Source organism: Carlito syrichta, unplaced genomic scaffold, assembly GCF_000164805.1.
Source record: "Carlito syrichta isolate Samal-C Ts95f unplaced genomic scaffold, Tarsius_syrichta-2.0.1 Scaffold254036, whole genome shotgun sequence".
NCBI lineage: Eukaryota > Metazoa > Chordata > Mammalia > Primates > Tarsiidae > Carlito > Carlito syrichta.
This window is the reverse complement of record NW_007198132.1, coordinates 285,383-300,896: the sequence shown is the minus strand read 5'-3', so window position 1 is coordinate 300,896 and position 15,514 is coordinate 285,383. Positions and strand designations below refer to the sequence as shown.

Genomic DNA, 15,514 nt, shown 5'->3' with positions numbered 1-15,514 from the left:
GAGAGAGAGAGAGAGAGAGAGAGAGATATGAGGGAGAGAGAGATTTCTTCAATTGCAAGACATTGACTTGGCATGGGGTTCTGGACCTAACAAGTCAGGAGGTTCCCTTTCCTCAGACTTTGTGTACCTATAGGTGTTGATCTCTGGCCAACTCTGAGAGGAAGCATGTACCTTTTATTTCCTAGGGCTAAGTTGTATAGTGTAGTAATCAGGATCACTGCAGACAGCCTGGTAGGAGAAACTAGTACCTTCCGTCCTCACCATACACATCACCTGCCTTCCTCTGATCACATAGCTCTTAAGAGGAAACTGAAATGGAGCTTTTCGGAGAGGATACTCCCAAGACCAATGGAAGCATAACATTAAGTGTCTGAAAGGGCTATGAAAAGGAAAGCAAAATGGTATTGTTTTTGTTAGTGATAGGTGTGGATCTTATCCTCATTCTTGTGAGAAAATTGTACTTCTCCACATTTGGCATCCTGGCATACTGCTTTGTTGAAGCTTTGGGGCGAGAGCCGAGTTTTTCCACAGTTCAATTTAATTTTCATGTTTCATAGCCTCCGGTTATGTGTTTTGTTCTCTTAAAAACATAAGGCCACCTAGAAATCTGATTGTAGTCCCCTTTCCCTGAACTATTTAAAGACTTCCCAAGTTGTCTCTAAACTCTGTATTTTGATAAGACATCTTCTGACTTTGCATAGTGTGTTTTGAAGACTGTTTGGGTGTGGTATCCATTTAGCATTTTTTTCTGTTTGTGCCTTGTATATTTTCCACCACGCAAATTTGTCAGGCTGTGAGTGTCTTCCTTGTGGGGATACTTCGTGAAAGTGTTCTCTGTGCTCTTCTAGGGTGGGTAAAAGTGATGTGCTGAATTTGTAACTGAAAGCACAACTAAAGTGAAGTGTTATTTCTGAAGGGCAGAAATGTTATATAGGAATGGTAACATGTAAGTTAATTTAGAATTGTAAGATTGAAAAAAGTTGAACCCAGTTATTTAAAATATGTAAACAGACGTTTAATTTTTCTACAGTTGGTCTGAATCTGTCACGTATATAGCTGCCTCCATCTAATAGTCTGTGACTCCTTACAAGACATTCAGTTTGAAATTTACTGAGACCCAGAAAGGGGAGAGACTTGGCTAAGGTTACGCAGTGAATACCTAACAGTTTTAGGACTCCCACCCATGCCAGCTATTTTAACCCCTTCTTGTAATCTGTTTATTGCAAAGTACAGTTGCTTCTTTACAGCTCTCTTCACCCTTACACAATTTACTATTGTCTATTAGGAAAATACTGGTATTTTAAAACCCCATGAATGGAAATTTTCCTGTAAGTAGATGTTGATTTGATTCACATATGATTGGGTGAATATGGGAACAAACAATTTGCCAGAAAGAATAGATGTTTTTATGAAAGTCCCTGAGAGACATTCAGGTTGAATCTTGCATAGGAGCCATCCTGTGTGTGTGCAGCAGATGGCAGTCTGCATTGGACTGATTACAAGTCCAGCTTGTGCCACTTTTGTTCTGCTATAGTAGTTGTGGTAAATGAAACCAGGGGGTATAACCAATTACAGTATTGCTTAATTTTTTTGCTAGAGACATCCATCTTTTCCACTTTTAGAAAATGAGTCCAAAGCAGCACAGTAGTTCAGCTAATTGGTAAATGCAGTTGTGAAGTTATAAACCTAACTTGTCTTCTTTCCATGTTAAAACATTCAACTAAGTAGAGTAAAGGTGCCCCTAGAGGCTTGGTAAATATTTTTAGCACCATATAGTGTAAATTTTTTTCTTCCCATCAATTTGTGACTGTAACCAAAACTGATCTAAAATGTTTGTTGCATGCCTTTCTTTATGGTTAGTGAAGGTGGATGCTATTTTTAAGGATGATTCTTTGAAGGGGAACTGCCTTTCATATTGTGAGTTGTGTAATTCCATTGCTAAATAAAACTACCTCATCTCTGATTATGACAGCCTGATTGGCATTTCTAGTGGTCAACGGCTATGCTGAATTACTACACCTTTCACTTAAGTCTGTCACTGTACTGTTATAGTTTATGGCTGTCCCTCTCTACACATTGCAGTTCTTTGACAATGATATTGTTTCAACCCGAGAGTTTTAACAGGTTATATTGCATGACATGAGGCAATTCCTAATTCTATGAGTTCCTCATGGTCTGGCCCAATCTTTTTTTTCCAGATCCCATCACAAATACTCCATTGTACTTAAGCCAGTCTCTCTACTGTCCCTGATATTCCATACATCCATACTAAATCTTTATGCAGTTTTCATAGCTGACTTTCAGCCTTAATTACTTTCAATCCTCTAACCACTAAGGTCCATTTCAGGTTTAAGACTGTGACCTACAACTCCTTTTGAATCTAATGTCCCTACTTTACATATGAGGAAACAAACCTAATAAGAAACGGAGGGAAGTGATTTGTTAGGTTACGTCTGTGGTTACTAAGAGACCTGGGATTAAAATTCAGTTAAATGGCCAGGCTCCTGCTCAGTCTGTAATCCCAGCGCTTTGGGAGGCTGAGGTGAGTGGATTGTCTGAGCCCGCAGGTTCGAGACCCGCCCGGGCAACTTGGCGAGACTTCATCTCTACAATAAATCAAAAATTAGCCGGTGTGGTAGTGCACGCCTGTAGTTCCAGCTACTTGGAAGACTGAGGCGGAAGGATCGCCGGAGCTCAGCAGGTCGAGGCTGCGGTGGCCGGGAGCGGCCACTGCACTCCAGCCTGGGTGACAGAGTGAGACTTCAACTCAAAAAAAAAAAAAAAAAAAATTCAGTTAAATGGAGTTGGATTCAAGAATTCCTATACTGAAGACTATACCTTCAGGGATCATTTCTATAGTTTGTTACTAGAGAAGTTTCTCTGAACATGTAGAACATAAAAAGGAAAAAGAAATCTTAGTCTGAATCTTAGTTTGTGTAATTCCTGGTTCTTAATCCCTTTCTATTGTTCTATTTTGTCCTCTCTGAATTCTCACAGGATTTATTATCTTTTTTTTTTTGAGTTGGAGTCTCACTCTGTCGCCCAGGCTGGAGTGCAGTGGCACACTCCCGGCCACCACAGCCTCGGCCTGCTGGCTCCAGCGATCCTTACGCCTCAGGCTTCCAAGTGACTGGAACTACAGGCACGCGCTGCCATGCCCAGCTAATTTTTGACTTATTGTAGAGATGAGGTCTCACCAAGTTGCCCAGGCAGGTCTCAAACCCGCAGGCTCAGGTAATCCACTCGCCTCAGCCTCCCAAAGTGCTGGAATTACAGGCTGAGTCACTGGATTTATCATCTTTAAGACACAGATTGACACCATTATGTTCCCTAAATGTTTCATTATTGGGGAGATAGGGCAAACAAAGATGTTTATATCTTATTACCTTTGTATATAGGTGCCGCTCAGACAAGCATGAATTAGCTATGCATCTTTTTTTTCTGCTTGCCAGGGAGAGTGTACGCCCTTTTTCTCCTCCACCCCCATTGCTAGTTGGACTTACTTAAGATCCTATTGCTTAGGTAGCCACATTTGGGTAATTGCTTTAAGCTTGGTATTGCTCGTGCTGTCTTTGGTTGTAAGCTACACTTCTTACGGTGAATTGTTGGAAAGAGTTGGTATTATTGGATTAGTTCAGCAGTAGTCACTAGCTTTCTGTCCATAGCCAGCAAAAATAGGATAATTACCCAGGTTATTATAAATATATGCTTGGATCAGATTCCACATTTGCTGGTTTATTCTATTACAATATTAAGATTTTGAGGGCTCTGGATAAATATATTTAGAACAAATGTCTTTTGTTTTTTAAGGAAACATTCATCCTTTTTTTTTTTTTTTGAGTTGGATCTCACTCTGTTGCCCAGACCGGAGTACAGTGGCCACTCCTGACCAATGCAGCCTCGACCTGCTGGGCTCCAGCGATCCTTCCACCTCAGCCTTCCAAGTAGCTGTAACTACAGGCATGCACAACCACGCCTGGCTAATTTTTTGATTTATTGTAGAGATGAGGTCTCACCAAGTTGTCCAGGTGGGTCTCGAACCCGCGGGCACAGGCAATCCACTCACCTCAGTCTCCCAAAGCGCGGGATTACAGGCTGAGCCACCGAGCCTGGCTACATTCATCCTTTTTATTCATCTTAAAATCTTGCTTGTTTTGAAACCCATAAAATATCTGAATGAATGAACTTGGATTTATTCAAGTTTCGATTATTAAAACTTTCTAAGTCCTAAGGAGTTCTGTTTTATGCTTCATGGAACTATTTTCTACCAATAGAAAATGGAAAGTGAAGCATCAAGAGCAGTATAAGTCAGACTTAAGTTGGTAGCAAATCATTCAGATAATGGTATCAGTGAAGTGCTATTGCAGAAGACCATGACCACTCTTGTTTTTTTTTTTTGAGTTGGGGTCTCTGTCTCCCAAATCCCAAATTGGAGTGCAATGGTATGATCATGGCTCACTGCAGCCTTGAACTCCTAGGCTCAGGTGATTCTCCCACCTTAGCCTCCTGAGTAGCTGGGACTACAGAGTGAGCCACCATGCCCAGCTTATTTTAAAATTTTTTTTGTAGAGACGAGGTCTCACTATGTAGTTTAGGCTGCATTCTTTGATTCCTCAAACATGGGGCAGTTCTAAAACAAAAAATGATTTGCTACCACCAGGATGTTGTTTTATTGCTTTTTACATTTTATATTTGTATACCTATAGGCTTTCTTAAAAATTACTGTTTTTTTTCTTTGATTAAGGTGAAGATTACCTTTTAATATCTTGGGATAATTGTTCATTTAGGGTATCAGGCTTTGAATCCTTTATTCTTTATTTTACTGATTAATGCCATACTATGGCTCATGGATATGTGAGAATTCCTAAAATAACAAGTTATTAGTTACTGTGAAAGACATGTACATTAAAGAGTCTTACAATTTAGACCTCAGTAATATCTTATATTGAAGAAACAAGAACAACGAAATGGCTTTTTCCTCTAGCTCAGCAAGTAATACAGAGCTGGAAATGGATCACACATCTTCTGATTTTACCATTCTGTTCTTTTCCTACTTAATTGAACAATTCAGTGTTTCATTTAAAAAACCGTTAAGCTGAGACTGATTTTAAAAAGTGAATTGAAGTCATGGTCTTACAGTAAGTACCTAGGTTTTAAAAAGTGAATTGGGGTCATATTCTTACAGTAAGTACCTAACACAAATTTAGTTTTGAATAATTACTGATTTAGATGAAGCTTGCTTGCTAACACCTGTTAAAAAACCTGTTCTCTGTAGGGTTGAACGCAAAAGGGAAACAATTCATTTATTTATTTCATTCCACTTTATTAAATGCTTGCAGTGAGACAGCTTGTGTAAAAATGAAAGTAGACTTCAAGCAAATTAATTTTAATAAGTTTAGTGAATTATTGGACCACAAACTGTGTACAGGCTTGAATCTTTTGTGTTGATAAAAATACAACTTAGGAAGTTACATCACTAACTGGGTTTAATAGCATGCTAAAGATGAACTTTTTCTAATGCAGTTCTGGAATAATTGAATAATATGACATTGCATTTTGATACCTCTCTTAAAAATAAGAGCCTTTTCCAAAGGTTCTTTAATGACATGAATAATATTTATTAATCAAGAAGAGTAGGTGTCTACTTTTTATGCTTTATTACTGAAGTTTTCAGTTTTTGTTTTTTTTTTGAGTTGGAGTCTCACTCTGTTGCCCAGACTGGAGTGCAGTGGGAGCGGCCATCGCAGCCTCGACCTGCTGGGCACCGGCGATCCTTCCGCCTCAGCCTTCCGAGTAGCCGGAATTACAGGCATGTGCTACCACGCCCGGCTGATTTTTTGATTTATTGTAGAGATGAGGTCTCGCTGCCCAGGCGGGTCTCGAACCCGCAGGCTCAGGCAATCCACTCACCTCAGCCTCCCAAAGGCACGGGATTACAGGCTGAGCCACCGAACCCGGCTAGCTTTCAGTTTTTACATGCTTTTTCTTGCTATTTATTGTCTGGAGTATTTGTAATAATCGCCAGAAAATTGTTGGGAAACCTATTAGGTGTGTGAGACTGTCCAGAGGAAAGTTAGAATGTATAGTCCTGAACTGTATTGCTTTATAGGTAACAAGATCTTTTCACTTTCCTTTTTGCCTTCTAAGGCAGCCTACTTTGTCTTATCTATAGGAAGTTATTGTATAGGATGCTTAAGAGTATTGTATTAATGTCAGCTTTAAACTTTAGTTTAGAGAAAGTTAATTCGATTGATAAAGTCAAATAACAAGAAAGCAAATAGGTTAGCTTGAACTACCAGAACTCTATAGACAGAGGAATAGATATAGAAGAAACCATCTAAGAGCTGAGGGCATCGTTACTTCATTTAATTCTCACCATAACCCTATGAGAGATATTATTATCCCAGCTTTATAGTTTAAGTGTTATAATCCATTTCAGTGCTTGGGATGCAAAAATGGACAAGACAGATGTTTTGGATTTAAGCCTAGGTCTGGCCAGATTTAAGATATATCATGCTGGGTGCCTTTGTGGGTCCTCCTTCCTTTTCATCTTATGCCTTTGGCCATGTTCCATTTCAAGCAAATGCTTCTAAGAGATCTTGCCATCCTTCCCGCCAACTGCATTTCTTAAATCCCTTTTCCCACCCTTCCCTCCAGGTGTTAGCTGATAGGGGTCTAAGGTATTTGTCTCCTGGGGATAGTGGTGATTTAGTTTGGGTTTCTAAAATGTACCACCCAGTAAACCGGGTAATTGTTGAGCTTTGCTTCTATACCAGATACTTGTATAACATTCTCTAGTGCATTGCATAACAGACCTTCAGGCAAAATCCCATTGTACAGATGGATAATGTAGATTTAGAGAGGTTAATAACCTGGAGAAGTTCAGAAAAAGTCTATGGAACTCCTGTTTTTTTGTGAGTCACTATGCTGGGTACTAGGAGACAGATGCCTTTGTGGTGGTCCTAAAAGGTTTCAGAGTCTGGTCAGGAGATGCTGTATGAACAGAGTGTAACTGGCTGTGCTTTTTTTTTTTCTAATGAAAGTTCAGTGGGAACACTTAGACCTACCTGTGAGAGACAGGAAAAGCTTCACACAGGAGGTCTTGCTTGAGCTGAAACATGTGGAATATAGTGTGTGGGGGGCCTAGAAAAGTGTGGTTGGTATTCCAGGCAGCACCAAGATCTGAGATGACAGTATGAGGGAGTAACATGTATTTGAGAAGCAGCCAGTAGTTACAACTGGAGTATGGGCTAGAATAATTGGAAATTAGGCTGGAAAGCAGTAGTAGTACACTATGTGCCAAGCACTTTACATAGCTTCTCACTTAATTCTTGTGTTACACTTGACATGGGTACTGTTATCCTCGATTTCACATGCATATTTAACAGATAGTGAAACTAAGTTACTCAGTTGGTTAAGTGATCAGCCCAGGTGCTGGTAAGTGACACAGTAAATGACTTGCCCACGATCACACAGCTAGCGAAAGGCACGTGGCATATAAGCCCAAGCAGTCTGGCTCCAGAGCCTATCTCTCAACCAGTGTGCTGTGGTGAGGGGTCAGACAGTGAAGGAACTTGTGAAGATGTTGAAATTTTATTCTGTAGGTCAGTTTAAAAAAAAAAACTCAACCCACAGTAGAAGTAAATTTTATATCATGACCCAGTTATGTGTGTATGCTGTGCCTACAAAAACTAAATAAAAATTTTATGAAACAATGTTTTTGCTATGTATGAGGCATCTGGAAATACTGGTTGAAACCCACCTAAATTGATTTTACGACTTAAGCCACAGTTTGAAAGAAATACTGCTTGTCAATAGGTTAGCTTCTCACCTGTAATCCCAGCACTTTGTGAGGCTGAGGCAGGAAGATTGTTTGAGCCTGGGAGTTTGAGACTAGCCTAGACAACATAGTGAGACCTTGTCTCTACAAAAAAAAAAAAAAAAAAAAAAAATCAGAAAATAAACCAGACCTGGTGGCTTGTGGCTATAGTCCCAGCTACTTGGGAGGCATTGCCTGAGCCCAAAAGGTCGAGGCTGTGGTGAGCCTTGATTGTGCCAGTGAACTCCAGCTTGGTTGACAAAGTGAGACTCCAATTAAAAAAAAAAAAAAAAAAAGTGAACCTCTGAAGAACATCAGGTAGGAAAATCGGATGATCAGATTTGTGCTTTTAGATAGGCTACTCTGGCAGCTATGTGAAGGCTGGGGTGGAGAGGATGGGAGCAGAGAAAAAGAGAAACCAGTAAGGGGCATCTCAGTGGACCAACCAAGAGATGCCTGAACTAGGACAGTAGCATTAGGAATAGAGAGGAGAGAGATTTAGGAAGTAGAATTGATAGAACTTGGTGATTGGATGTGACCACTATCGTTGAGTTAGTAATAGTAGAAAGACAGTTCAAGATCTGTCTGACTTTATTACTTAGGCACTGAAACATTATTTCTTGACCTTCGCTGAATGTTCCTCTTTACAGTCATGTTAAATATGCTTCTTTGTCTTTTCCATGCTCCAATTTTGTATTCAAATATGTGCTGACTTTCTTTCATGTAAGTGATTTTAAAATTTATACATTAAAAATCAGATGGTCACCTTATTCTCCTACCTGCCTCTCCTACCCTGCCTCTCCTACCCTGTCGCATAGAATTTGAAGATTTATATTGCAGTGTGAAGAGGTACACACAGCATGATAAGTACTCAGCAAATCTTTGTTGAAAGAGTGTATTCTGTGTATTATGCTTTTCCAAAGTTTCATGTAGTAGCTCTTGATTACTTTTGAGTAATTTTCTTTGACTTTATTCTCCTTTTTTTTTTGAGTTGAAGTCTCACTCTGTCACCCTGGCTGGAGTGCAGTGGCGTGCTCACGGCCAGTGCAGCCTCGACCTGCTGGGCTCTAGCGATCTTTCTGCCTCAGCCTTCCAAGTAGCTGGAACTACAGGTGTGTGCTACCACGCCTGGCTAATTTTTGATTTATTGTAGAGACGAGGTCTTGCCAAGTTGCCCGGGCTAGTCTTGAACCCATGGTCCCAGCCTCCCAAAGTGCTGGGATTACAGGCTGAGCCACTAAACCCGGCCAGTTTTTCATTTTTATAATATCAGAGGTCTCTGATGGCCTTAACCTGTTTGGATCCTCTAAAGGGAATATTGTATGAAGTCTTTTCTTTTTCTTATTTAAAGAAGCCATTCCTAAGCATATCACCTTTTCTTAGTAAAGTTTTTAGCAAACTTCCTTTCCACATTAGAAATATAGATATATGGGTGGATGTGGTGGCTCATGCCTATAATTCCAGCACTTTGGTGGGAGATGGAGGCAAGAGGATTGACTGAGGCCAGGAGTTCGAGACCAGACCGGGCAACTTGGCAAGACCTCCTTTCTACAATAAACCAAAAAATTATCCAGGCGTGGTGGTTCCAGCCTTTAGCTACTTGGAAGGCTGAGACAGAAGGATCGCCTGTGCCCAGCAGGTCAAGGCTGCAATAACCATGAGCTTGCCACTGCACTGCACTCCAGCCTGGGCAACAGAGTGAAAAAGAAATGTAGATATATGAGATTCCTATTGCTTCTGCCACCTTGAATTCTTGGTTTCTCAAGAAGTTAAAAATATATATTTGAAAATTAATTATTTGGAGTAATTATAGAATTTTAATTAACCTAGGTATCATCCTGAATTGCTTTATTTAGAAGGTATATGTTCTTTGGTCTTTTAGGTAATACAGTACAAAAGTAGGTATTTATTCATTTGCTAACTATGACACTTTTTTTTTTAGTTGGAGTGTCACTGTTGCCCAAGCTGGTACAGTGGCATGCTCATAGCCACCCTAGCGTAGATCTGCTGGGCTCCAGTGATCCTTCCGCCTTAGCCTTTCGAGTAGACGGAAGGAACTACAGGAGGGCACTACCACACCTGGCTAATTTTTTGAGTTATTGTAGAGATGAGGTCTCGCCAAGTTGCCCACACTGTTCTTGAACCTGTGGGGTCAGGCAGTCCCCTCACCTCAGCCTCCCAGAGTGCTGGGATTATAGGATTGAGCCTCCACGTCCAGCCACTATGACACTTTTTAAGAGACATTACAATATCTGCTCTACCAGAAGAGATTATATTTTCAATGTTGTTGGCGAGCCTTTTGAAATCTTATGGGAGCAAAGGATTGCTGTGTCATCACAGAATATTTTTATTAGTTTTCTGAGATAGTTAAATGAAGAGGTGGTAGTGGTGAGTGGTGTGTATGTGTATTACCACCAAACTAAAAGTAGGTAATTAAGAGGATTTGGTGCCATGTGGTTATAGTCAGGAATCTGGGTTCTGTTCATCTCTCTTCCATTAACTTGCTATTTGATCTTGGACATGTCACTTAACCTCTTTGGTCTTAATATTTTTGTCAGCTAAATAAGATTGCTAGATTAGGTGACCCTAAGGGGCTTTTTATTTATTTGTGTTTATGTGTTATTATTTTTGAGACAGAGTCTCACTGTGTTGATGTGACTGGTTTTAAACTCATGGGCTCAAGTGATCTTTCCACCCCAGCCTTCTAAGTAGCTGAGACGACAGGTGTGTGCCACTGTGCCCTGCTCAAAAAGGACTTTTTACATTATAAGAGGTATTTCATTTCTGTGTAATACTTTACAAATAATTATTATGTTATTTCATTGAGTGTCTCGTGTAAGATTATATATCTAGGTATTATATATTTGCTTATTCTCACAAGGGTCAAGAACTTGAAGTGGAGGAAAACAGCCTTCCAGTTCCTTTTTAGGAGAGTTTTCATAATTACTTCTGACATTTGATGAACAATTTACTTGTGTTTCCCTTAGACAATTCATTATGCCTTTAGTTTCATCTTTTCTCCTTTTTTTTCCAATCCAACCTCCTGAGGAGGGTGAAGGAAAAGGTGAAGATGTGGTAGAGAGTCTAGAGAGTTGGAAAGTTGGGAGAAGGAAGAAAGCAGTTAAGGTTGGAGTGTCGAAGCAAGATGGGACTGTACTAGTAACTTATAAATTCTGAGTTGTGGCCTGCCAACTTGGAACACAAAATGACTGTAGTTATACCATAGGAATCCTAAGTGTGTAAACCATAACAAGTGAGCAGTTGCCCATCCATAGTAGTCTGAAGGTGTTTGTAACCCAGAAATTCTTCTAGCTGTATGAACTGAACCAAGTACAGTATCAATAACAATAGACAGATACTCGTTCAGTTTTGGATGAATGAGAGTCAGTGAGTTATCCAGTCCTAGAGATCATTGTCTAGATTCTTCAACCCTGTGGGTACCACAGCTGTAGATCATCTTGTTCTCTGTGCCCACATACTAACTACAGTAATGGGAATTATAGAAATGTCAAAAAGGATGGACTTCTATTTGATTCATGGAGCAGTTAATACTCTTAAAACAGTCTGTAGATTGTGCTGAACAAGCAGGACTATATAAAATGCTAAGTAAAAATAGTAATGGAAGAAGATTGTTGAGCTATTATGTTAAAAGTAATTTGAGATATTGATACTACAGTGGCATCTACCTGGCATGTTATTGGTGGGGGGTGGGCTGAAGCTGAACACTGCAGATGATAGAAAGGAACTATTTGAAGGAGGTGCTGCCAACTGTAGATTCATATGTATTTCCAAAGAGAACAGATTTTTGGAGGTGTTTATTTTGGAACTAATCTTCTGTATTTCCATTCTGCCTCCACCATATCATGTGTCTTGCACTGCCAGAATTCTGCTAGCTGCCATTGAAGTAGGACTGTGGCAAGTGGCCAAGTGTGATAAAAACCTATTTTTCATTTTAAAACAGAATACAGATGTCAGAATTCTTTGAAGAAGTATTTAAAAATAGTTTGAGTAGAGTAAAAGAAGTAGTAAAAAAAACCTAATGAGAAAATGAAGGTTTTTGATTTACTTTTGATAGAATTGCATTTTTTTCTGTAAACTGAAGAATACCAGTTTATGTTTGTCTTATTCTTAGTTTCTCTCTCATCTCTTTTCTCCTGATCTTTGTGTACTAGTGTTAGAAGCTGCTGAATAGATAGGAAAAAATGAATATTCTGATCACAAACACTGTGGTAGTGGTGGTTTCTTTTATTTTTTTCTGTTTTTGAGGGGGCTCCAATGTGAATGTTTGATATTATATGTATACATGTTAATACTTTGCTTTCTTTATTTTGTTCTTATTTTAACCTCCAAGAAAATGAAATCTTAATTTAAAAAAAAAGTGTTCAGCTCCAACTTAAGTGTCAAAACAAAATGTTGTCTAAACACAATTAAGATGGTAAAATAGAATTTGGCATAACATATTACAGAATTTTGAAATATTAATTTATTTAATGGAGAGCTGAACTTTAGTCGTGCTTTTTTAAAATTTTAATATTTCATCCTGCATGTGTATTTGATTCAGAGTGAATTCAAGTTCTTAGCATGGCCAAGTGCCACAAAGTTGGGTGGACTTTAAATATATAATGACTTTCTTTTTAATGTTTGCTAGAGTTTTTTTTTTTTAGCAGAATAAGGGGGAAAATGAAAGGGAACTTAGATTTCTTAGCTACTTGGGAGACTGAGGAATCAATCGCCTGAGCCCAGACGGTCAAGGCTGTGGTGAACCATGATTGTGCCACTGCTCTCTAACCAGAGTGAGACTCAGACTAAAAAAAAAAAAAAAATGCCTAAAGTAAGTATTCTTTGTAAGATTTAAAGTAGAGACAAGCTGAGACACTGAGGTATGGACTCTAACATCACATCACAGCCAGCATCAGAAAGTCACAGCACAGTGGAAGAAACACTGGAAGATAAACTACTGATGTGAATGCTCTCAAAAGCGTTCACTTGGAAAGGCCATTCCATTACCTGAGAGGTTCTTATCTTTTTGGGGACTGGTTCTTCATAAGGAAATTACATTGTATTCAGTCAATCATATAAGGGGACGTCTTTTCTTTTTAAATTATGAAGTATGCCATGTCTATAAAAATAAGTAGAATAATATGTTGTACATCTTTTCATTTGAGAAATTAAATACTTTATTTGCTGCCTCAAGTCCTCTCTCCCAAGAGTAACATTTTCTTACATTCGGTGTTTACTGTCTCATGAGTTTGTTTATTCTTTTGCTATATATGTACATATCTGTAAATCTTATATAGGCTTGTAAGCATGTTTTGAAATTTATTTAAACCTTTATTGTATGTATCCTTCTGCAATTTGTTCTTTTTACTTAATATTTGGTTGATATGTGTGCTTTTGGTTCATTTATTTTTAACTATTTTGTGGCATTTCTATTTCATATTTTTAAACATCTCCTGTTGACTGAAAGTCTTTTTTGCTGAATATTTTGAGGGACATGAAAGTGGAATCTATTATGTCACTTTTAAGAGTTAGATCAGGAATGCTGTTTTGACTTTCAGAAAAGCCAGTTTCCATTTTTGGTGTGGAATGTCCTCGTTTATCATGTTCCTGGGAAACCCTTTATACTTCCTGAAAGAAGATGGAAAAGGATACTGTTTTATTACGCAGATGAACATGTCTTGTGCAAAATGCAGAACAGCATCTACTGTAATACAGCAAGCTCATGAAAAGTTGAGCTGCAGCAGCAAAAACTTGGCTTACTAAAATTCTCAGATTTTTCAAGTGCAGACAAGCTGTGGATGAAAACTTGTTGACATGAATTAATTGTTTCTTTTCTGTGTACTTCGAATTATCTGCCATTTGGGGCCTACCTGCTTTATTTTGTAAAAGAATGTGTGCCTCTTTAGATAAAAAGTGTTTTTGAGTTGAGTTACAGTCTTATGCGGCAAGCAAAAGCAAAATGAAGTCTGGAAATGTGGTGAGGAGAGTTACTTTTTGAGGCAGATAGCTGGTGTGAAATAAATGTTTGTTTTAATAATACATCTTATGTCTTATTCAGTGTATATTTTTACTTTGTAGTCATTGTTTAAAAAGACAACTTCTGATAAATTTTTGTATTTTCTCAATTTCATGCTGTTGTTATTCATTTTCAACATTCTTGATAATGGTTTGAGCATTTTTGCAGAATACACAGTGCAGAGCTTCATTAAGTTTGTCCCTCCAGATGATTTGCTGTATAGTGCATTAACCAGAAATGCTGAGGCAGCAAGGGAAACACTAATAAATGGGAAACTTTCCAGGGACGTAGCTAAGGTAAAGCAAACACAAGCCAAAATTAAAAAGAAAATGTTAGACACCCAAGATGAACTCTGGCCAGATATGCTCTTAACAGTGAATTTCCCGTTCTAATTAAATTAGTTGAGATCTGGGCATTTTGAACCACCAGATTGTTAAAAATGGTGACCAACTTTAAGCATATTATAATTGGGGGTCGTGCAAGAATAGTCTTTTTTGGCTAAAACTTACTTAGAATGAAAAAATGTCTTCGTCTCTTGTTATATGATATATTCTGATGCCTCAAAAATAATTGAACTCAGTTCCCTTTTTATTTCTTCCACTGTTTCTTCCATGGTTCTGAAGGGAAAGGGTGCTGAATCGACTTCCAGTAATGGAAGAGATTTTTTTGTTTTGTCTGATTAGGTGAAAGGAGGAAAGAGAGAGCTGCTAATTAAGAGTGCTTTTTGCTCTTTCACTATTGCTATTTTTTTGCCAACTTTATAAATTATAATTCTTTAATTTTTACAAATTATTTTACCCATTAAAAATATAGGTGTAGGGAGAGGAGATAGTGTTATGTAAAAGCCCCACCCCCCCTTTTAAATTGTTGTTTTTGTTTTGGAATGATGACCAATTATGTTCATACAGAACCCCAAAGCAGAGAGTTGTGTAGCTAGGCAAGTGAATCAGGTATTTTTTTCTTTAGTGCACCAACATTTCTAAGTTTTGTAAACTTGTTTATTTTCCTTTTTTTTTCCATTTAACAGTTTATTAAGGATATTGCAAAGGGTACAGATGAAGAGAAGCATAGGGTGAAGTGTGGAACCTGTCTGCTTTATTTTGCTTCCCTGAGCGAATAGCTTTCCCCTTCCTGGGCATGCCACCCTCCAGGAACCTGTGTTCAGCTATCCAGAAACTCTGTAAACTTGTTTCTGAAATAGTGAAGTTCCTGAATGAACCTGGAGAGCCTGAGACTTCTTTAATTAAAAAAACCCAAAAAACTTAATTCTTCCTTCTTGTTTATAAAAGTTCTGTCAATTTTTTTTATTCTGGAAGCACAGAGATGGGGTGAAAATTTTTTTCCTTCTTTAAAAGTATTTCTTTTTTTTTTTTTTTTTGAGTTAGAGTCTCACTCTGTTGCCCAGACTGGAGTGCAGTGGCCACTCCCGGTCACTGCAGCCTTGACCCGCTGGGCTCCGGCTATCCTTCCGCCTCAGCCTTCCAAGTAGCTTGAACTACAGGCGCACACTACCATGCCCAGCTAATTTTTTGATTTATTGTAGAGATGAGGTCTCACCAAGTTGCCCAGGTGGGTCCCGAACCTGCAGGCTCAGGCAGTCCACTCACCTCAGCCTCCCAAGGCACGGGATTATAGGCAGAGCCACCGAGCACGGCTCTTTAAAAGTATTTCAAAAGTAT

The 15,514-nt window shown here is 38.7% G+C and overlaps 1 protein-coding gene across 1 annotated transcript in view; it reads left to right on the top strand.

Moving 5' to 3' along the window:
* The window catches only part of MCU (mitochondrial calcium uniporter), a 212,173-nt gene that overhangs the window by 1,148 nt on the left and 195,511 nt on the right, over positions 1–15,514 (top strand). The gene's annotated exons all lie outside the window — the stretch shown is intronic.